The sequence below is a fragment of the Melopsittacus undulatus genome, chromosome Z, assembly GCF_012275295.1.
Source record: "Melopsittacus undulatus isolate bMelUnd1 chromosome Z, bMelUnd1.mat.Z, whole genome shotgun sequence".
Lineage (NCBI taxonomy): Eukaryota > Metazoa > Chordata > Aves > Psittaciformes > Psittaculidae > Melopsittacus > Melopsittacus undulatus.
Window position 1 is genome coordinate 2,547,239 of NC_047557.1, and position 20,123 is coordinate 2,567,361.

Consider the following 20,123-nt stretch of genomic DNA (forward strand, 5'->3'; position numbering starts at 1 on the left):
CGGCGGCGGCTGTGGCGGGGGGGGGGGGGGGGATCAGCGCTGAGGGGAGGGAGCGGGCACCGACATCCGGGACCTTGGCTCGGCCGGACGGGGCGGGCGGGCGCTGTGGGCAGGTGGGTCCGTGTCCCGGGGGTGTGTGTGTGTGTGTGTCCCGTCCGCCGCCCCACGGCCGCCCCACCGCCGCCCCACGGCCGCCCCGTCTCCATCCGCACCCCCCCATAGGCTCACTGTGTGTGCCCCGCTGCACCGTCCCGTCCCGCAGCGGCGGCTCCCGCCCCTTTGATCCCGGTGTAGACGGTAAGTTCTTCATTAAATCTATCGTTAAAGGCATATTTGCCCCCCAGCCCGGTCACGCCGTGCCGGGGCTGGGAGGGGGGGACGGGGCTCGGGGTTCCCCATCTGCCGCCTTCACCGACGGACACACACAGCGCGTCCCGTCGGGTCCCATCCCATCCCCACCGCATCCCTTCATCCCCCTCCGCACACCGGGACCAGGACCGAGGGGTCGTAGCACAGGCGTGTCCCGGACCTGCGGCAGCATCACCGAGGGGCAGCGCGGCTGTCACCGTCACCCCTGGCTTCCAGGTCTGCTATTCCCCCCTCTTCTTTTGTCTTAAATAAGAACTATTATTTATTATTTTAAATTATTATCATCAAATTCTATTTATTTTTTATACATTGTGGTAAAACTTTCCGCTGGAGTTCCTGCTGCCTGCCTTACAGCTCAAGTGCGCTGACTTTCCAGCATCAGCTTTCCCTTCTAATCCAGGACCGGATCCAGGGGGGTGACCCCATCACATTCCATCCCATCTCCCCTCCGCCTTGTGCCGCTGTTTCAGGATCCCCCACCCGTCCCTGCTGCTGGGGACCACTCGGTGGGTTTCTGTTCGGTTATTCCGCCTGAGCCCGTGTAAGCTCGGCTGTGGCTGTGTCTTGGGTGGCACCTCGGGCGAGGCGTTGTCCCCGCTGATGCTGAAGAGCTTCACGCTGTATCATCGTGCCACTTAGGTTTTCGCCTGGCGCAAGATCTCCCCCCTGGATAACCCCGCTTCCAGCCTCCCCGGCGGCGGCAGCAGCGAGCCTCGGCCATGCGGTATGTCTGCCGGTTGTCTGCCGGCTCCATGCGGGAGCGGGGATGGCTGCCCTCAGGATGGGTGCATGAAGGACGAGAGGGACATGGGGGGCTGTCCGTACACCCCTCATGCGGTGGGAGTGGTGGGAAGGATCCCTGGGATGGGCTCAGCACGGGTATGGGAATCGTGGGGTGAGCATCCCTGGGACCAGTTCAGTGTGGCGTGAGCATCGCTAGGAGGGCTCAATGTGGGATGAAGACCCTTGGGATGGGCTTAGCATGGGATGAGCACCCTTGGGACCAGCTCAGTGTGGGGTGAGCACCCCTGGGAGGGCTCAGTGTAGTGTGAGCATCCTCGGGATGGGCTCAGCGTGGGGAGAGCACCTTTGGGATGTGTTCAGTATGGGGCGAGCACCCACGGGATGGGCTCAGTGTGGGATGAGCACCTTTGGGATGGACTCAGCATGGGGAAAGCACCCCTGGGACGGGCTCAGCATGGGGTGAGCACCCATGGCACAGGCTCAGCCCCAGTGTGGGGAGCATGGGGCGAGCATCCTCACCGATGTGGGTGCTGCATGGCCACCTCCCGCTCTGCCGGCAGCGGTCCTCGCATTCCAAACGTCCCCGCTGTCCCCGCTGCACACACCGTGCGGCAGGAGGGGGAGCTCTCACCGCACCGGATCGACAGAACGGGAAGCTGTGCGGGACAGGGGTCCCCTGGAGCCTCCTCTGCCCTAGGCAGGGGGAACCCCCTTCCTCTGAACCCCCCTTTCCCCAGCCCTCGCCGCAGCTCCGGCAATGGATTTCCTCCGAGCCCTCCTGCCCATATTGTGCTATTGATCGCTGAGCTGAACTTCCTCCTGAAATCATTAAAGCTTAAAAAATTGATGGCACAATAGAGCCCTTTATTAGCCACATAACTTTTCCATCTTCTTTTCCCTCTTCTTAAATTATAATTTTATTTATTTCTTTCTTTATAAAATCAACACAAACGGGCAGAGCCAGCGCTCAGATGTGTGTGCTGTGTCCTCGGGCAGCATGCCCTCCTCCACCCCAGCTGCCCATCAGCACAGACATGCTGGGCTATTTATTAGGAAAAATGGCAAAGAAGCAAATCAATGTGTGTGCAGTGTTTCTCTGTTCTTTTCATCCAGCCTCCCCTCTTTGCAGGCTGCAGATAGGTCTATTTATTTCCGCTCTTACAAATAAAAACGTTTGAATGGGGACTGTAATATTTTATTCCCTGTCATGCCCATCCTTCGGTCTAACGTTGGCTGAGTTCTTGCTTGATATTAACTTGCCATTTTAGCAACAGTTGAGTTTTCCTGGAGGAAATCCCTCCGGGCTGGCTATTACTGTGTCGTTGTATAACACAGCAGGAAGATGGATCACCTGGATGGATCTCCTCCAGCGTGACTTCTCCAAGGGACAGGCTTCAGCTTGTCCAGCCCCTCTCCCACTGCAGTCCTTGGGGAGGGTTTTATAGCTTCTAGGAAATATTTGCCATACTGTATGGTTGTAAGCCTTCCAGTACTGAGAGTGGCTGACAAGGAAGCTGGAGATTGGCTTTGGACAAGAGCCTGTAGGGACAGCACAAGGGGAATGGCTTTAACCTGCCCGAGGGGAGACTGAGCTGAGCTCTTAGGCAGAAGCTGTTCCCTGTGAGGGTGCTGAGGCGCTGGCACAGGGTGCCCAGAGCAGCTGTGGCTGCCCCATCCCTGGCAGTGCTCAAGGCCAGGTTGGACACAGGGGCTTGGAGCAGCTGCTCCAGTGGAAGGTGTCCCTGCCCATGGCAGGGGTTGGAGCTGGAGGAGCTTTAAGGTCCCTTCCAACCCAAACCAGGCTGGGATGCTGTGACTTGCTAGGTGGGACTGATGGCAGCATCCTGCTTCATGCTGCTGGAGTCACATCAAACCCTGTTGAGTTCTCTTACAGCAGAGAGATGCAAAGTTTCTACTTCTATTCAGGGAGGTTTTGAGGCGTGTTTAAGTGTGTCTGGATAGAGGAGAAAGGAGGTAAAAAAATTTAACGTACATTTTTATGTGTGAGTGCGTACGGGTGTAAAATAAATCACACCATTTTGAAGCCAATATAACCTTTTGCTGAAGGAGCCCTTAGTGATGCTGTGCTGGAGCAGAGACTGAAAGTCACGTAGAGGGGACACTGCCTCGCTGCGTGGCCTTGGGCCAGTCATTTGTCTTCTCTGCTGCAGTGTCAGTGTCTCAGGAGCGTTTCCTGCCAGCCCTGTCTCTATGCTGCACACTGTCCCCCTCCTCCTCCTCATTTTCATGTGGCTCTCATTGTTTTTAGGGTGCTATATCAGGGTAGAAGCCCCTAAGTGCAAAGCATTCCACCCCCCAGTGCTTAATTCGTGGGACAGGAACAGTATGTACATCTCTCTGTGCTCCCTGTTTTTCAGAGCATGAGGTTCTGGGTTGCTGACAGGTTGCTAGGTTCTGGATAGTGCTGACAGCCCTGCGTGCACGCTGTGTGTCATCACTACAGGATAACAATGATGAAGCTATAAGACAAGAATTGGTCAGAAGGGTATGTATTATCAGATGACCCCAGGCTGAGTGGTGCAGTTGGCACATCTCAGGGAGGGGATACCATCCAGATGGACCTGGATAGGCTTGAGAAGTGGACCCATATAAACTTCATGAGGTTCAACAAAGCCAAGTGCAAGGTCTGGCGCATGGGTTGGGGCAACCGAAGTATTAATATGGGCACAATTAGTCCAGCACCCTTGCCATGAATAAGGACACCTTCCACCTTGAACACTGCCAGGGATGGGGCAGCCACAGCTTCTCTGGGCACCCTGTGCCAGCGCCTCAGCACCCTCACAGGGAACAGCTTCTGCCTAAGAGCTCAGCTCAGTCTCCCCTGTTCTGGCAGGTTCAAGCCATTCCCCTTGGCCTGTCCCTACAGGCCCTTGTCCCAAGCCCCTCTCCAGCTTTCCTGCAGCCCCTTTAGGCCCTGGAGCTGCTCTCAGGTGTCCCCTTCAGGAGCCTTCTCTTGTCCAGGCTGCCCCAGCCCAGCTCTCTCAGCCTGGCTCCAGAGCAGAGCTGCTCCAGCCCTTGCAGCAGCTCCATGGCCTCCTCTGGCCTCGCTCCAACAGCTCCAGGTCCCTCTTGTGCTGCTGCCCCAGAGCTGGATCAGGGCTGCAGGGGGGGTCTCACAGAGCACAGCAGAGGGACAACCAGACCGTATCTAAAGGTTCTGAGTTTGCCTACAATGGGGCTTTGCAGTGACCAGAACCAGGTGCCTGAAGACATTCTCAGGCAGCTAAATCCATGTGAAACCTTCTCCCTGTCTTTCCTGGAGCATCCCTCTGTCCTGGTTGCTGTCCCACTGCTCTCCCTGGCAGTGAGGACTCTCCATTCTCTTCTCCTGGCACACTTCAGAACCTTGTACAGTATTTTTGGCCTTTTTTCCCCGAAGTCATTATTCTGGGGAACGTGTTGTTTGTTTATGGGTTTGGGGTTTAATAATACTTTTTTGTTTGTTTTTTAATTTTTCTTTATTGTGTCTGAAAAGCTCCAGGTCCTCCTTTGCCCTCCCTGCTCCTATGTGGTTGCATGTTATAAAAAAAATAGAATAAAAAAACTTAGAATAAGAAAGGAAATAGTTCAATTCCGTCATGAATGAAGTTCGGCTTTTCCAGAGAGGATGTGGGAGAGAAGAAAAGGGAGGAAAGAAAGTGGCAGGTGTGTTTGGAGGGAAGGGTGTGCCCTGCCGTGTGTTTTAAGCCCTGCTGGGTCTGTGCCACTTGTTTTACAGCGCTCTGATCAAAAGGGATCAGGGTCTCTTTGCTTTCTGTTTGCTTTTAATCTCATGGTGACCAGCTCAAAGAAACAACTCTTCCTGTTGTTATTAATATGTTTCATTTCTTTAATTAGATCTTAGTTCTCCATTATCATCGCTGGGAGGAGGTGTGTGGGTTTATTTGCCTGAGCTGGTAGGTATGAAAGGGCTTGCATTATCCTGGTTTTTGAGGAGGAGGTTTCCTTGTCAATGGATCTACAGGAGCAAAGGGAGCTTCTGCAAGAGCTGGGCTCTTGAGAACGACTTCAAAGGGTGAGAGTGAGGCATTGGAACAGGCTGCCCAAGGTGGAGTCACTGTCACATACCATGTAGACAAGGCCCTCAGTGCCATGGGTTAGTGGTGGCCTTGGCAGTGCTGGGGAATGGTTGGACTTGGTGATCTTGAACATCTTTTCCAACCAAGTTGATTCTATTATTCTGTGGCTCTGCCTGTTCCTGGTGGCAAGAACCAGGAGTCAGCTCTGCTTCCATTGCAGATGGTGGTACAATTCCCAGGGAGCACAGCTAGGATCTCAGCTCCATGGCCAGGAGGTCCAGCCCATCCTGGTGACATATTGGCTGCTGCGGCTAAAGGTGGCAGCAGCTCATTGTCACCCATGGCCATGGTGGTTGTCTACACACACGGTCCTTCATGCAGTGGGGCAAACATCTGGCACAATTAGAGGAGGTGACACTGTGCCTGGCCACTGATGCCAAGTTAGACAGTATTCCATAGGTCCAATGGGCCATGTCAGCCTGGACAGCATGTTGGCTTTGTCAAGGACAGTGCAGGTCTGCACCTTGCCAGAGCAGAGCTGGAGTATTGCACATCCACTCATTGCTTTTTCATTGCTCACCAGCAGCATGGCTTGCACACTGCCTTGGGCCACTCTGTAAAGGAGAGGAGCAGTACAGGCTGATAGCGTCTCATCCTGCGGGTCCATACAGACTGGCCTGGAGCATTCATTGGGTGTGCTTAGCATTCCTGCAAGGAAGTAGGCCTCTGGGGTGTGTAGGGAAGCTAGGACAGCTTTATCTGAGACTCTATGCAGAGGCATGAGCTGATGGCCTCTAATTGCTCTTGTCATGGTCTAGTTGTGGTGGGAGCCATATCTCAATGTGAACAAGGTCTCCTTATTCTGCCAGAGGTGGTCCTCTTCTGGTTAAACACTTAGATGTTTAACCAGAAGATGTTTAACTTGGATCTCTGTGGATTGGGGTTCTCTTTGTTTTACTGTGGTTTTCCTCAGGATAGGGGGAAATCACCCAGTTTTAAATCCATTCCCCACCAACACCAGCCATGATGCTTCCCACTCTCCTCTGCAGTCTGTGGAGCTGGTCCCGTCTCTTGCTGCTGCTGTCAGGACATGTATTGATAGCATGGCCTCAGTCATGGTTGGCACCTGAATGAATTACTGCAATACAAACAAATAAGAAAAGAAATAATAGTATTTGCAAGAGCAACGGGTTGGAGATCTAACATTTATCAGGGCCATTCATCAGAAATGACACCCAAATGTTCTATAAGCTCTCACATGCACATAAAACGGCGCTCCCAGGCTTCAAGGCAACATCAAATGTTTAATAACAAAACTACACGATGGTTCAGGACCTAAAATGTAGAATTACTGCTTCCATTTGGAGCTGCAGGGAAAATTTGGACCCACAAATATCATAAGGCCTGCTGGAAACTGGATAGGACACCCTATATGAACATGATGTGGACATGTATACATGTCTGCTGGTGGTAAAACCAGCAGCTCTATGGTTTATCTGAAATTTGTCAGCTCTGCCAGCCAAGCACCCCAAGAAGGACATGGGTTCTTTTGGGTTGTGGGGTGAGCAGCCTGGCACAGGAATTCAATTCCTGAGCACAGGAATTCATAGGATCACAGAATCCCAGGATAGTTTGGGTTGGAAGGGACCTCAAAGCCCATCCACTTCCAACACCTGCCACAGGCAGCAACCCCTTCCACTGGAGCAGCTGCTCCAAGCCCCTGTGTCCAACCTGGCCTTGAGCACTGCCAGGGATGGGGCAGCCACAGCTTCTCTGGGCACCCTGTGCCAGCGCCTCAGCACCCTCACAGGGAACAGCTTCTGCCTAAGAGCTCAGCTCAGTCTCCCCTGTTCTGGCAGGTTCAAGCCATTCCCCTTGTCCTGTCCCTACAGGCCCTTGTCCCAAGCCCCTCTCCAGCTTTCCTGCAGCCCCTTTAGGCACTGGAGCTGCTCTCAGGTCTCCCCAGAGCACAGCAGAGGGGCAGGATCCCCTCCCTGAGCTGCTGCTCACGCTCTGGGGGTGCAGCCCAGCACATGGGGGGTTCTGGGCTCAAGCGCTCACTGAAGCTGGGTCATGGGGAGCTTCTCCTCACCCAACACCCTCAAGCCTCAAGTACCCTCACAAGGTACTGATTTGCTGACAGAAGCAGTGCCTCCCAACCTGTTGTTGCTCCTTGCAGATTTTGGTTCTAGTCCATATAGCATCTGGTAATCTACAAGTTTGCCTTTGCCATATAGTATCTCTTAGCCTCTGTTCCTGGTGGAAGGAGCATTTCCAGTGTTCTGTGATCCTAATTGCACACAGCAGAGGAAGAGGTTGGGAGCAGAATAAAAGTTTACTTCTTCCCTCTTTTTTTTCAGTTTAACCTAAAAATGATGGGTTTATGTATTTATTGTCTCAAGCCTTCTCCTTTCTCCAGGCTTTGCCTAGCGTAAGACCTGACGATTTGCATGCTTGATCAAATCTGATGGGAGTAACCAAATCAGCATTAGCAAGTGCATGGACCTCAGCTAATTGGTAGGTGGTGAACCCTATGATTGCATCGCAGATGAGCCCTTCTGTAGATCATATTGTACCTTGGCACAGGGACACGAGTGAGAGGCCATTGGCAACTTTTATATGTAAGTCCCTTCAGGGGATTTATTTTTAGGTTGCCTTGCTCTGTCATGAGCACACAATCAAAGTGAAACCAAAAAAGGGTGGGCAGGAGCATGGTGACCTCAGCTGGGTCAGCAGTGAGCTTGAGGTTGACGTCCAGAAGGGTCACCAAAACTGGTGAGCGTTTGCAGCTTGAGAATTAAGTTACAGAAGTTAATCACAGCAGTGTGAGAGGAAACATTCAGGGTATTCGCTGTCGCTTTTAAGCATCATGATTGTCAATTAAACAGAAGAGAAGAGAAACATGACTGATGATAGTCACTGAAGCTGCTCAGCAGGGATTTGCAGGCAGTGTTATTGCATTGCCGTCTGCTGGCAGCGCTCCCCTTGTCAGCCTTGCCTTTCTAAATCATCTGTTTTTCACATGCTTGCACCTAAGAGTTTCCTTTTAGGGCTGGAATTTGGTACTGGGGGTCTTCGTCTTCCCTTCTACCCAAAGGCACAAGGTGTGTGTACAGACCTGGTGTTGGCCAGTGCCCTGGATTGGTTAAATTAATCCCTGATACCCTATTTCAGACCCTTTTCTTATGTTACCCCCAGGAATATTTCTTAGCCTGTTGAGAAGCATAGTGATGCCATGTGAAATTGCACAAGGGAAAGAAGCAGCAGGGTTCCTTTAACGATCACTGTTTCAAATGATAAGGCTATAAATGAGCCCTTTGGTAATGTGCAATTAATAGGAGGATGCATGAATTTACTGGATTCAGGTTGTAAATTTAAAGTGACCAGAATTAGACATCAACTTGTAAATTGAGTTATTGTCAGTTTTCAAAGAACTGATTTTATGATAACCCTTCAAAATATGAAAAAGGGTATTTCTATATTTGTAATGTTGATGTAACTGGAGTATCCCATACCTGTCTGTACAGGTATGTATGTACTCCTGCAGCACAGCCTGTGTTTTCAATGCCTTTTTTGATGTCTTTTATTATGGACTGAGCTCGTAACACTTCGAAGTGTGAGTGATTTTATTCGCCTGGCTAGTCCATTGATTTTGGGAGCAGACTTTCTCTGGGACTGTGCATGCAGGGTTATTCTAAGCCCATTATCTCTGTCAGGCCTGGGGTTGTAAAGAAATGCCCAGCCATCCTTGTAAAATACCTGCTTGTTCTTGTTTTGAGCATGCACTTCCAGCTGAAAACAAGAGATAGAAAAACTGTCTTGTTAAAACAGAGAGTGTTTTACATGTGCATTGTTTTAGGGAGAAGCAGGGAGAAGGAGGATGCTGTGTTTGCAGCAGTTGCTGATGTAGCTCACCCTATTTACATCAACAGGTAACTGCAAACCTGAGGTTTTGTTAGAGGAATATGTCCAGACCCTTTAGCAAAGCCTTGGAGCAAAGGGCCCTCAGTGCTGGCTGTGTATGAGCCTAGGGTGGTGGCATCTCAGGGTTGGTGATGCTGGGTGGCTTTTCACACCGTGATCCATAGTGGACCTGGACCACTTCCCTGGATGTGCTTGCTGCAAAGATGGGGAAAAAATCTTGAATCATGCAATCCCAGACTGGTTTGTGTTAGAAGGGAGCTTAAAGCTCATCCAGCTCCAATCCCTGCCACGGGCAGGGACACCTTCCACTGGAGCAGCTGCTCCAAGCCCCTGTGTCCAACCTGGCCTTGAGCACTGCCAGGGATGGGGCAGCCACAGCTTCTCTGGGCACCCTGTGCCAGCGCCTCAGCACCCTCACAGGGAAGAGCTTCTGCCTAAGAGCTCAGCTCAAGCTCTTGTCTTTCTGGTTAAATTCAGTTAATATTGGAGCTATTTGTGCTGTGGCCAAGCTGAACTGCAGGTTTGCCTGATTTCAAGGGGAGAAACCGAGGGGAAAAGCACTTCTGATTTTGAAACATGAATAAGTGGGGAAGATGCTGCTGCACCAAGGCTGGGAGGCATGCGTCAAAGGCAGGCAAAGGTATTAAAAATAAATAAGTAAATCCCCCCCTCCCCAAAAAAGAGGAGGAAATTAAAGTAACTTTCCAGTGTTGAGCACATTTCCTTTGATTTGACAAGAGTTAGTGCAGCGTTGGAGAGGAAACTTTCATGTGTTGCTGCCTTTGCTGGATAAAAGGGACTGAGGTGTGGGGAGCGAGGGTGCTGATGGTGGGATTCTGGGGAGACAGCAATCCCTTTGATCCCACCCCACATGGGGTGGTGATGCCTTCTTTGGTGGGATGAGTAGGGACATTCTCACCTTCAGAGGCAGTCCTGCTGCATGAGCATCCTCATGAGATGGATCTCAGGGACCTGATAGCAGGTGGAAGAGCAGCCAGTGGATGCATGAGGGTTAACCACTGTATGGTGTGGAGCCTCCTCCTGCCCATCTCATCCCAGTGGTCTCCTGCTGCTGCAGTTTTGGCCCTGGTCCATCCTGTCTCTAGCCAGTCCCTCCTAGTTGCTTGGCAACCCCGGTGCTGCTAATGGGTCTTAGTCATTCCCGGTTGCTCCTGTCCTTCTTCTCCTCCTCCCCCTCCTCCTCCTCCTCCCCAGGAGTAGGGAAATGCTGCAGCCAAGGCAGTCTGGCACAGCCACATTCTGCTGCCAGCTCCCCAAAATGGGCTTCACAGCTCACCAGGAGCTTCCACCATCACCAGAGCCAAAGAAGCTCTCCCTGGAAGAGTGGCTGCTTGTCACTGGGGTCTCCAGCCCTAGGAGAGAACCTGGGGATGGGTGAGCAGTGGGGTCAAGCCCCATCTCCTGCTGTTACCTCAGATCCATGCAGCCCACCTAGACCCACAGGGATGATTCAAACCAGGCTTGTTGGGAGGCTCTTTTCCTTTGTTATTTCCTCCTTGGCTGGATTACACCAGTTGTGAAAAATGGGTTTGAAGAAACATTCTGCCTCCAAGTTGGTGGCAGGTCCTTCCCAATACCATCTCAGTCCTTGGAGCACATGTGTGGTGGATGAGTAGTAAAAGCTTTTCCATTGCATCTTTTAACTGTATGTGCCAAATGTTGCATAAACTTCCAGGCAGGCTGCTGGCATGCTTGCGTAGGGATGGGTTCTTCATCATCTTTAGTTCAGGATAGGGTGTCTTCTTTGAAAAACATGCTCTAATGTCATAGAATCATAGAATCATAGAATACTTAGGGTTGGAAAGGACCTTAAGATCATCCAGTTCCAACCCCTCTGCCATGGGCAGGGATACCTCACACTAAACCATATCACCCAAGGCTTCATCCAGCCTGGCCTTGAACACTGCCAGGGATGGAGCATTCACAATTTTCCTGGGCAACCCATTCCAGTGCCTCAGCATCCTAACAGTAAAGAATTTCTTCCTTATATCCAGTCTAAACCTCTGCTGTTTAAGTTTCAACCCATTACCCCTTGTCCTGTCACTACAGTCCCTAATGAACAGTTTCTCCCCAGCATCCCTGTAGGCCCCCTTCAGACACTGGAAGCTGCTCTGAGGTCTCCAAACAGCCTTCTCTTCTCCAGGCTGAACAGCCCCAACTTTACATGTGGGCTTTACGAGGCTCTGCTGTTTGGGTTGATGTGAGGCTAGGTCATCTTGGGGGTTCCTTACAGATAAAATCCTGTGAATTCAGTGAAAGTTGTCTGGGTCAGTGAGTGTTTTCAGCCTATGCTTCTGATGGAAACCCGTGGAGGAGCCGGAGGATGACCTTGAAGTTGGGAGCAGAACTTGGAGACAGCCCATCGGCTGGACTGCTTATCAAACCAGGGGATCGCTCCATGATGAGGCCTGAATTTAGAAGCAGCATGCATGCAAGAAGGGAATCTAATTGGCCAATTGCATACTAATTCATAGTAATTACATATGCAAATTAGCTGCATAACTTTGCATTCGTTTTGTGCAGGCAGAATACTGGGATGGTTTCATGCCAGCCATGATCCTGAATGGGGATGTGCTGGTGTTCCCAGTGCAGGAGAGGTCAAGGATGTGACATGCTCAGGCATGAGAAAGAATCCATTTCCATGGGATTACCAGGGCTGTGTGCTTCCCTGCCCCTGGAAAACTGCTTCACCATCAGCTTTGTTCTTTTGGTGGTCGTGGGGAAGAGCAGGTATGGAGGAGGCGCATCACTAAAACTGTTCTGGAGATAGTGCTTTTCTTTTTCCATATGAGAATAAATGAACTAATGACCAAAAGGGCTTTTTCTTTTCCATGGTTCTTTAGAAATCACTTAGACTTTTTAATCTCTGCCGAGTGTGTCATGGGCTGGCATCTGCATAGACTTGTGCCTGTTTCATTCCTGCCTGCTTTGCCTGTCTGAAGAAGTCACATTAGCGCAGTTTGCTGCCTGTTCTATCCAGAACCACCGTTACTGCTTCGTGTTCCAGGGCTTGATCTGGGATGTAAATCTTAGGTCTCTGTTTTGCCTTTCAGTTCATTGCATTCCGAAGCTTGTGCCTTTACAAAGGCTGCTCTGATGATCTCCAGAAACATTCCCTAATCTCTGTCTGCATCTGTCTATTTAATAGCTATCTATGTCTATTGATGGTGGGCACTGAAGATGTTTGGATATTCATCTCGCATGCCCAGATTGCCACGTAGGTAGGGTGGCATCAGGGTTTTCGTCTGTAGGCAGTCCCAAGCAAACACCAAGAACATTTTTAGCCATATCAGACCACCATGTCTTAGGTCTGTGTGGCTGTTTAGTTTGTTTTATGTATGTTACAGTACACCTTGGGAATACAGGTTGCTCTGTTGTATTTAGAGCCTGTCAACGGGGGCTTCAGGAGGAATGGGGAAGCAGTTCATTTGTACCTCTAAAATAATCTGACCATGGAGTGCTATATGTAATACAGTCGTAGTTGTGATTTTTTAGGGTCATCTCTGTCAGAGCCTGGTATGTCTGGAAACTATACAATAAAAAGTAGCCCTCGTTTTCCATGTCTGGAAATCCCCCATCTTATTTTCCCATATTGCAACAATTTCTACTTTAAAGGCACCATTTTCGTGAAGCTCAGTGTTGCCTCTCCTGCATTTCAGACTTACATAGTTTTGCAAGAGATAATTGCGTGCTTGGAAGACAAAAAGCTAATTTTGCCTAAGGCTCTGTTCTTTTTTCTTAACAATGTTGATTCTTGTTGGGAAGCAACTTGCAAGTGGTGAGTGTTTGGATGAGTCTGGAGGGGAACGAATGCATGGACGATGTGCAGGTGTGGCTTGTAATAAAAACAACCACAAACCATCTTCTACTGAACACCTTTTCCTGCGTGTTCTGCCTCATCTTCTGTTCAGTGCTGGGCCCCTCACTACAGGAGAGATATTGAGGTGCTGGAGCAGGGCCAGAGAAGGGCAATGGAGCTGGTGTAGGGCCTGGAGCACAAGAGAGATGGGGAATGGCTGAGGGAGATGGGGGGTTCAGATGGAGAAGAGAAGGCTCAGGGGGCACCTGATGGCTCCCTCCAAGTGCCTGACAGGAGGATGGAGCCAGGAGGGGCTGGGCTCTGCTCCCAAGGAACAAGGGATGGGACAAGAGGAAACGGCCTCAAGCTGCACCAGGGCAGGTTTAGATGGAGCTGAGGAACAATTCCTGCCCCAGAGGGTGCTCAGGCATTGGAACAGGCTGCCCAGGGCAGGGCTGGAGTCACTGTCCCTGCAAGTGTTCACACACCATGTAGGTGAAGCACTCAGTGCCATGGGTTAGGGGTGGCCTTGGCAGCGCTGGGGAATGGTTGAACTGGATGAACTGAAAGGGCTTTTCCAGCTGAGTTGATTCTATGACTCTATGATTCTATGGTTCTATGTCCCACTATGAGCTCCTGGGAACGTGGATGTCTTTGTACACTTTGGCAACCCCCATGGTGGGTCCAGCATGGTGTGTGCTCCCCCAAAATACTTGCAGTTGCACTTCACTTTTGCTCTGAAGCTATTTTCATCAGTGTTAGGGATGGTTTTATGTGGTTCCAAGTATGCAAGCATTCAGACAGCGCAGTCTGAAGCGGGTGGATCCATGCAGCCTTTCAATGCTTCCTCAGGGCTCTCTGCATCGCACTGGCCCCCGGGGCTGGTGGTGCCTTAGGTGACTGAGGTGGCTGATGAGTGTCTGGTGACTCATGTCCTGGGGGACACCCAGGTGACTGAGATGACCCAGAGGGATAAATCTTCCTCCTTTACTGTGCCTTGCCCTCAGGGATGCTCAGGTTGGATGTAAGGATGTTCCTCCCTGTGAGGGTGCTGAGGCGCTGGCACAGGGTGCCCAGAGCAGCAGTGGCTGCCCCATCCCTGGCAGTGCTCAAGGCCAGGTTGGACACAGGGGCTTGGAGCAGCTGCTCCAGTGGAAGGTGTCCCTGCCTGTGGCATGGGGTGCGAATGGATGATTCTATGATTCTATGTCCTCTCCTACTGCACCATTTTAGGCACCTCTCCATCACACTGGTCTCATGCTGTGGGGTTTCCAAAGAGTCCATAGAACACAGAATCCCAGACTGGTTTGTGTTGGAAGGGACCATAAAGCTCATCCAGCTCCAACCCCTGCCACGGGCAGGGACACCTTTCACTGGAGCAGCTGCTCCAAGCCCCATTCAACCTGGCCTTGAACACTGCCAGGGATGGGGCATCACCAGGGTGGTCCTCTCACCACCTTCCCATGGGTTCTCCTCGTCCCTTCCCAGAGCTGAAGCTCATCATTTAGTCACCTTGAGGTCAGGTCCTGCAACACCTGAGCAGGAAGAGGCTCTGCTGTAGGCACAGCAGGTTGGCTGACCAGCCTTGCCTGTATGTTAACAGGGCTATTTCATTAGGGGGGTAAAGAAGTGGTGTATCTGCAGGAGCATCTTTTCTCCATGGATGAAGGATGGATTACAGTAGTTGGCTTTGCTGTGCTGTTGAGTTAGGGAAAGGGCTGTGTCAGTGCCTCCTGCTGTTTCCTGGAGGGACAATGGAAGGTCAGGCTTTTCTTTGGATCTGGAGATACTTGAGTTGAATTTTCAGGCATGGCAAAAGGAAAAGGGCAATCTCCTTGATCTAGGCTGAGCACTGCAGAGCCCACGGGTGAGGTTTGCAACCCCTCTTGGCCAAGATCTGATCCACAGGGTTCACCTTGCTGAGGCATACTCTGTAAGATGACCTTGTCCAAGGCTGGTGCAATAGCACCTGAGACCTCTGCACCATTCCTGACCCTCTTCTCCCTCTAGCTTGGGTTTACAGAGGGTCTGTATCTCATTGTTGCTCAGTCAGACCCGACAGGGGCAGCAAAAGCAATCCCCCAGCCATATGCTTGCTCTCAGCCCACCCTCCACTTTGTTGGGTCAGATGGGGGCCGTGGTGGGATTGCATATCCTCCCTGCAAGCTGAATGCAATGGAAAAAAGCCAGACCATTTCTATCACTCAATTCAGTGCCCAGCTCTGCAAAGCCCTTACAGTCTTATCGTATATATTAAACTACAGATAGAGGTAGAGACCTGGCTTTATTTTTATTGTTTTGGCATTAAAGTTTAGAAGTCCTTATTTGAAAGAGGAATAAAAGGGCAAACTTTGAGTCTGGAGAACTCTTGCTCTTCTGTAAGCATCCTGTGTGACTGGAGCAGGTCACTTGCGCACAGCATTGCTGTAGTTATCACTGCTCACGTGGATGTAGCTGAATTAGCTGGAGCCCTGTTGACAGGGAGCTGCTGCCATGTGAGGCAGCCGTGTGTATCTGTGCCCTTCCATGGGTTCCTGGGTGGCTCTGAGAGCTGGGGCTGAGTGCAGATAGGAATGGGATGTGGGTCTGTGGGATGCAGGAGATGCTGTGGTCTCCTTGTGTCTTTCTCTTCTGCAAGGTGAAGGAGCCTTGGGGAGCTGAGATACAAATGAGCAAGTTCTGACATGTGAAGGAAATAAAGTACAGCTTAGATGTGTCAGTTCAATTGCTAATCTTCATTTTTTGTTTGCACTTTCTAGCACTGAGGGCCTCAGCCGGTTGTGGGGTGGGCAGAGGGTTTATGGCTGGTGCAGGCAGAGGAGCGTTGGTGTCTGTAGAGGGATTGTAGCCCTGGGCTGGCCTCAGCACTGCTTCATGCTGAAAGGATGTTTGGGATGTTTACTTGGGCATAATTAGGGTGAAAGGTTTAAAGGACTTTATTTTGGATAAGCACATCTGGGACCCTGCTGTAATCAGAGATGGGGCTTGGGGAGAGCCACGAACACAGGCACCCACAGCCAGTGTGCTTGGTGTCATCTTCTGCACGGGCAGCATGGGCAGGGCTGGAGGATGCTGCCTGCCCCTGCCTGCTCCTTCCTGCTCATGCTGCCCACAGTGTCTCTCTGGCAGCTGGAGCAGGGCGTTCCTGTGCCCTGCCTTTGCTGTCTAGCCAAACTTCATGGCCGTGATCCTTGTTAAAAGCAATAAGCAACAAGAAACCTGCAGAGCATAAAACTATAACCCTTGTGCTAACCCAAACCAGATGCTGCTCCGGCCATGGTGCCCTGCAGTAGGAGTGAGGACATGGAGGTGGTCACCATAGCCTGCATGGGGGGGAGAGGAGGGAGCAGCACAAGGCAGAATAATTCCTTTTTGGGTTTTTTTCTGGCGCATTTGGACAAAAGCAGGATAGTGCAGTGTGTCATTTCCTCCCCAGCAGCCATTCACTGTGGCACTGTGTGGGCTCTGCCACCCCCTCCCCTGCCCTGGGCACAGATTGCTCCTTGTTCCAGTTGTCTGTACCACCCAGGGTTTCCTTTCCAAGTTTTCTCACACCCTTTTATAGCTGTGCAGAAGAAAGCTTTAAAGCCACACAACCAGCACCGAGCAGGCACGAGGGATGCTTTTACAAACCAGGCTTGTTTCTCCGCAGTGATGGAGATGGGATGGGTGAGCTCTGGTGATGCCCTGCATGAAGAGGATCAGGTTCAGCCCTAAATAAGGTCTGAGAAGGCAGCTGTGTATTGATTGGTCTTTAAAAATGAAGGCAGATGCATTTTTAGGTCCCAGTCCAAGCACAGAGGCAGACTGGGAGCACCAGGTTCTGAGTGGGATGAATCTGAAACCTGTCTTGGTGCAGTGGCCCACATGCTGATGGTGGAAGCATCAAATACAGTGGTGTCTCATACATGCGGGGGATCAGGGAGAAATCCAGATTTCCTGGTCACAGAACCGGAGTTGAGCTGTCCTACTTTCTATTCTTGACCGATCAGCAGCTTATTTCACCCACCTCCTGTGGGCAGGACTTTTTGCCCTCACCAGTTTGCTTATGTGGCAGTCAAACAAATAACCTAAAGGGAAACAGCAGTTTGTTACATCCCTCATTTAGGATGTGATAAGATGCCCGGTACACCCCATCTTTCGGTCAATAAGCTGTATATTACACAGAAGTAGCGCACAAGTTGATGCCTTCACATCAGATGAAGGCTTCTTGCAGTCTCCTTTCTGCTGGAGTCTCTTGGCCTGGATGACGGATCACCGCTCCAATGGTGGGAGTGATATTGTTAAACAGTAATTGGTTGCTGAATTATTTAACTGCACAATCCCTGTAGCAGCAACAACACCAGCGAACACTTAACTTGCAATTGTCTCAGCTGGGAAACAAATACAGGGTGCTGCAAACTCAGTGGAGCCCAGAGGCAGAATAATTCTGTTGAGACTGTGCTTTTTTACTACAAAAAAGGAAAAAAAGGTTTATAGCTGTTTTGTTAATCACAGCCTCACGCAGTAGAAAGTGTATGATAATCACTTACTGGCTGCTGCCTTTTAATTTGTAAGCTGAAATCTGCTGCTTTTCTAAGGGAAAAAGTAGAGTTAATCCATTGCAGGTTGCCCAGATTAAAGGCCAGCACCTCCCTGCGCCTTCTGAATTGCTATGGATGTGGTTGAGTTACAGCTCACGGGCTCCTGATCTAGGAGGAGGAGACAGGTTAAATCACAAAGCACCCTGGCTTGGCAGGCAGAAAACCCAACCCAAAGCAAGCATCGCGTCCCCAAAAGCCTTGTTGCAGCAGCTTGCAACGGGTTGAAGACCTCCAGGTCTTTACCACTGTGGTGCTCTTAGAATCATAGTATCATAGAATAGCTAGGGTTGGAAAGGACCTTGAGATCATCCAGTTCCAACTCCCTGCCATGGGCAGGGACACCTCTTGCACTAGCCTAGAGCAGAACCTCTTCACTTATGATTCTCGCCCCGTTTTCAGCTTGGCTAATGCTGAAAGCCCTCTGCCTTTGAGATGGACACAGAAAACCCACCAGCAGGTACTGCACCAGCACAAACCCCACACTTGGTTATTATACCTGCCTGTTCATTGCAGGCAGGAGGCTTTGCACACTGGTGCCTTGCAGTACCACCTCCACCAGGAGTGCAGCCCTGAACTTAGAGCAGTTCCAGGTCCTCCCCTGCCAGGCAGCTCCTGCTGTCCCTTTGGTGTCTGTAGGAGTATCTAAGAACTACCTGGTGACTCTTCAGGGTTTCCTTTGAATTGGCCTGTGATCTGGCAGTTTGAATGTATTTCTCCCATGTAGGTACCGCCTGTGTTCTAAAGGTGTTGCTTAGGAAGGATGGCATGACCCTAATTCAGTGTGATAGACACTCTTAATTAAAAGCCTCAAACTAAATGATTTTGCTCCTGTGGATGGAGGGCAAATCATGGAGGGCAAGAAAGGAGGTGGAGGCTGTTTGCAGGGACTTGTTAGCAAGCTGCTTGTCCCAGTGTTTGCTGTGGGATGGGCTGTTCCCTCATTATTTGAGTTCAGTTAGCACTGAGGAATTGGGAGGTTCCCCTGATTTAAGGATGGAGGCTTCAATACATGCCATGTCATGCCTCGGAGCAGCAGTGGGTCTCCATGAACATCCCCAAGGACCAGCAGCTGAAGCTTTCCTATCCCACCAGGTAGGCATGACCCCTGGTAGATGCTCCATTGACTATTCCAATCACAGTTTGATTATTGCTACTAATCAGTTATAGACTTGCCCCTGTGCGTGGCAGACCCAGCACTGGAGCAGGGCTCTGCTTTGCTACAGGGGGCATAAATATTCACAGCAGAAGGTCTGATGCTCACTAGTCCATCCCAACTTTGCTTTTTCCTCTCCTTCATGCAACCCTGTTGACGCCTTGTAGCTGACAACGGGATCCAACCCTGTGATTCAGACCTTCCCATAGATGCATCTCGGGGAAGATTAATCTTCCTAATGGAAGCTGGGCCTGTGACAGCTGTGACTTTCAAACCTCAGTCTGTCTCAGTACCAAATAAACCAGGGAGATTTGGAAGGCTCATAACTTCCTGGGCAAGTGATGTATAAAGCAAAATAGTTATAATTAACTTCAAAGCCTAAAATGGTCTTTCTTTCAAGCAAAAAAAAAAGCCTTTCCTCCTGAGGCTTGGGTTGAAAATGAGTGGATTTTTATGTCATATTAGCTGTGCCTTTAAAAAAAGAAGATATTTAATTATTAATTACAGATATTTATTTAGTTCTCAGTTATAACTGAAGATGAAGTTCTCCCTTTCATAGGAACAGCATGGTTCTGTCACTGGGGGGAGCTGCTTGAAGCCCCCGTGTTTGGGAACAGGGTTATTGTTGTGTAAATCAGCATGTGGCCACTTAATTAAGCACAATTGGGGCTTTGTAGGTCTCTTTGTGAGTCTCTGAAGACAGCAGCTTGAGCAGTGGCAGGGCAGAGGAGGCAGCAGGGCTGATGCTGATGCAGGGGGTGGAGATGGAGCCTTATGCACAGTCCCTGTATCTATACATGTCTGCCTTGTAGCTGACAGAGCTGAGCACGGAATGTAAGGATGGAGAATTTGGGAAGACCATAAGGAGCTTTAGACCTTGCCCATATCCCCATAAGGGTTTGCTGGGGTGCTGCATGGACCCCATGCACGCACCCCAAGCTCGAAGGATTTGGCTGTTGCTTTCCAAGCACCATGCAGCAGCTCTGGCTTTGCTGTCCCACTGTCTCCTTCCCACACGGAAGTGCCGGGTTAGGAATTTCTTCCGAAACAAACCCACTGTTGGCAAGGCAGCCCCGTCTCCGTTCCGTGCATCCTTGCTTTCAGTGTGGGGCAGCAGTTTGCACCCCAGGAAAATAATACATGTTCTGCAGGCCAAAACAAACAGTGCCTGCCTGCTTTTTTTATGACCTCTTGTCGTTACTCCCAGCCATCGACACTATTCCCTTAATAAAAGACGTTTTGATCTCTGCAGGGGACTTCCTTACTTCTCATGGTTAAAGCCAAGGCAGTTGGCAAAGGGAAAACACTGAGTGACTAGGGGCTTCTGCTCTCTGCAGCAATCTTTATGGCAATGTTTCAGCTTAGATCTTCCTTCCAGTTCAGAACTGGGGATTATGAGCAGCTTTTAACCTGCCCGAGGGGAGACTGAGCTGAGCTCTTAGGCAGAAGCTGTTCCCTGTGAGGGTGCTGAGGCGCTGGCACAGGGTGCC

General features: G+C 50.6%; 1 protein-coding gene across 3 annotated transcripts in view; it reads left to right on the forward strand.

Moving 5' to 3' along the window:
• Positions 1 to 235: 235 nt before the first annotated feature.
• The window catches only part of ZBTB7C (zinc finger and BTB domain containing 7C), a 156,874-nt gene continuing 136,986 nt past the window's right edge, over positions 236 to 20,123 (forward strand). The window contains exons 1-4 of one of the 3 annotated variants that reach the window (XM_034072911.1): positions 236 to 297; positions 429 to 585; positions 770 to 875; positions 1,009 to 1,093. The gene's annotated coding sequence lies outside the window, so the exon portion shown is untranslated. Of the gene's footprint in view, positions 298 to 399; positions 586 to 769; positions 876 to 1,008; positions 1,094 to 1,673; positions 2,251 to 20,123 lie in introns of those variants that run through there. The other 2 variants (XR_004080075.2, XM_034072910.1) reach the window with 2 other exon arrangements.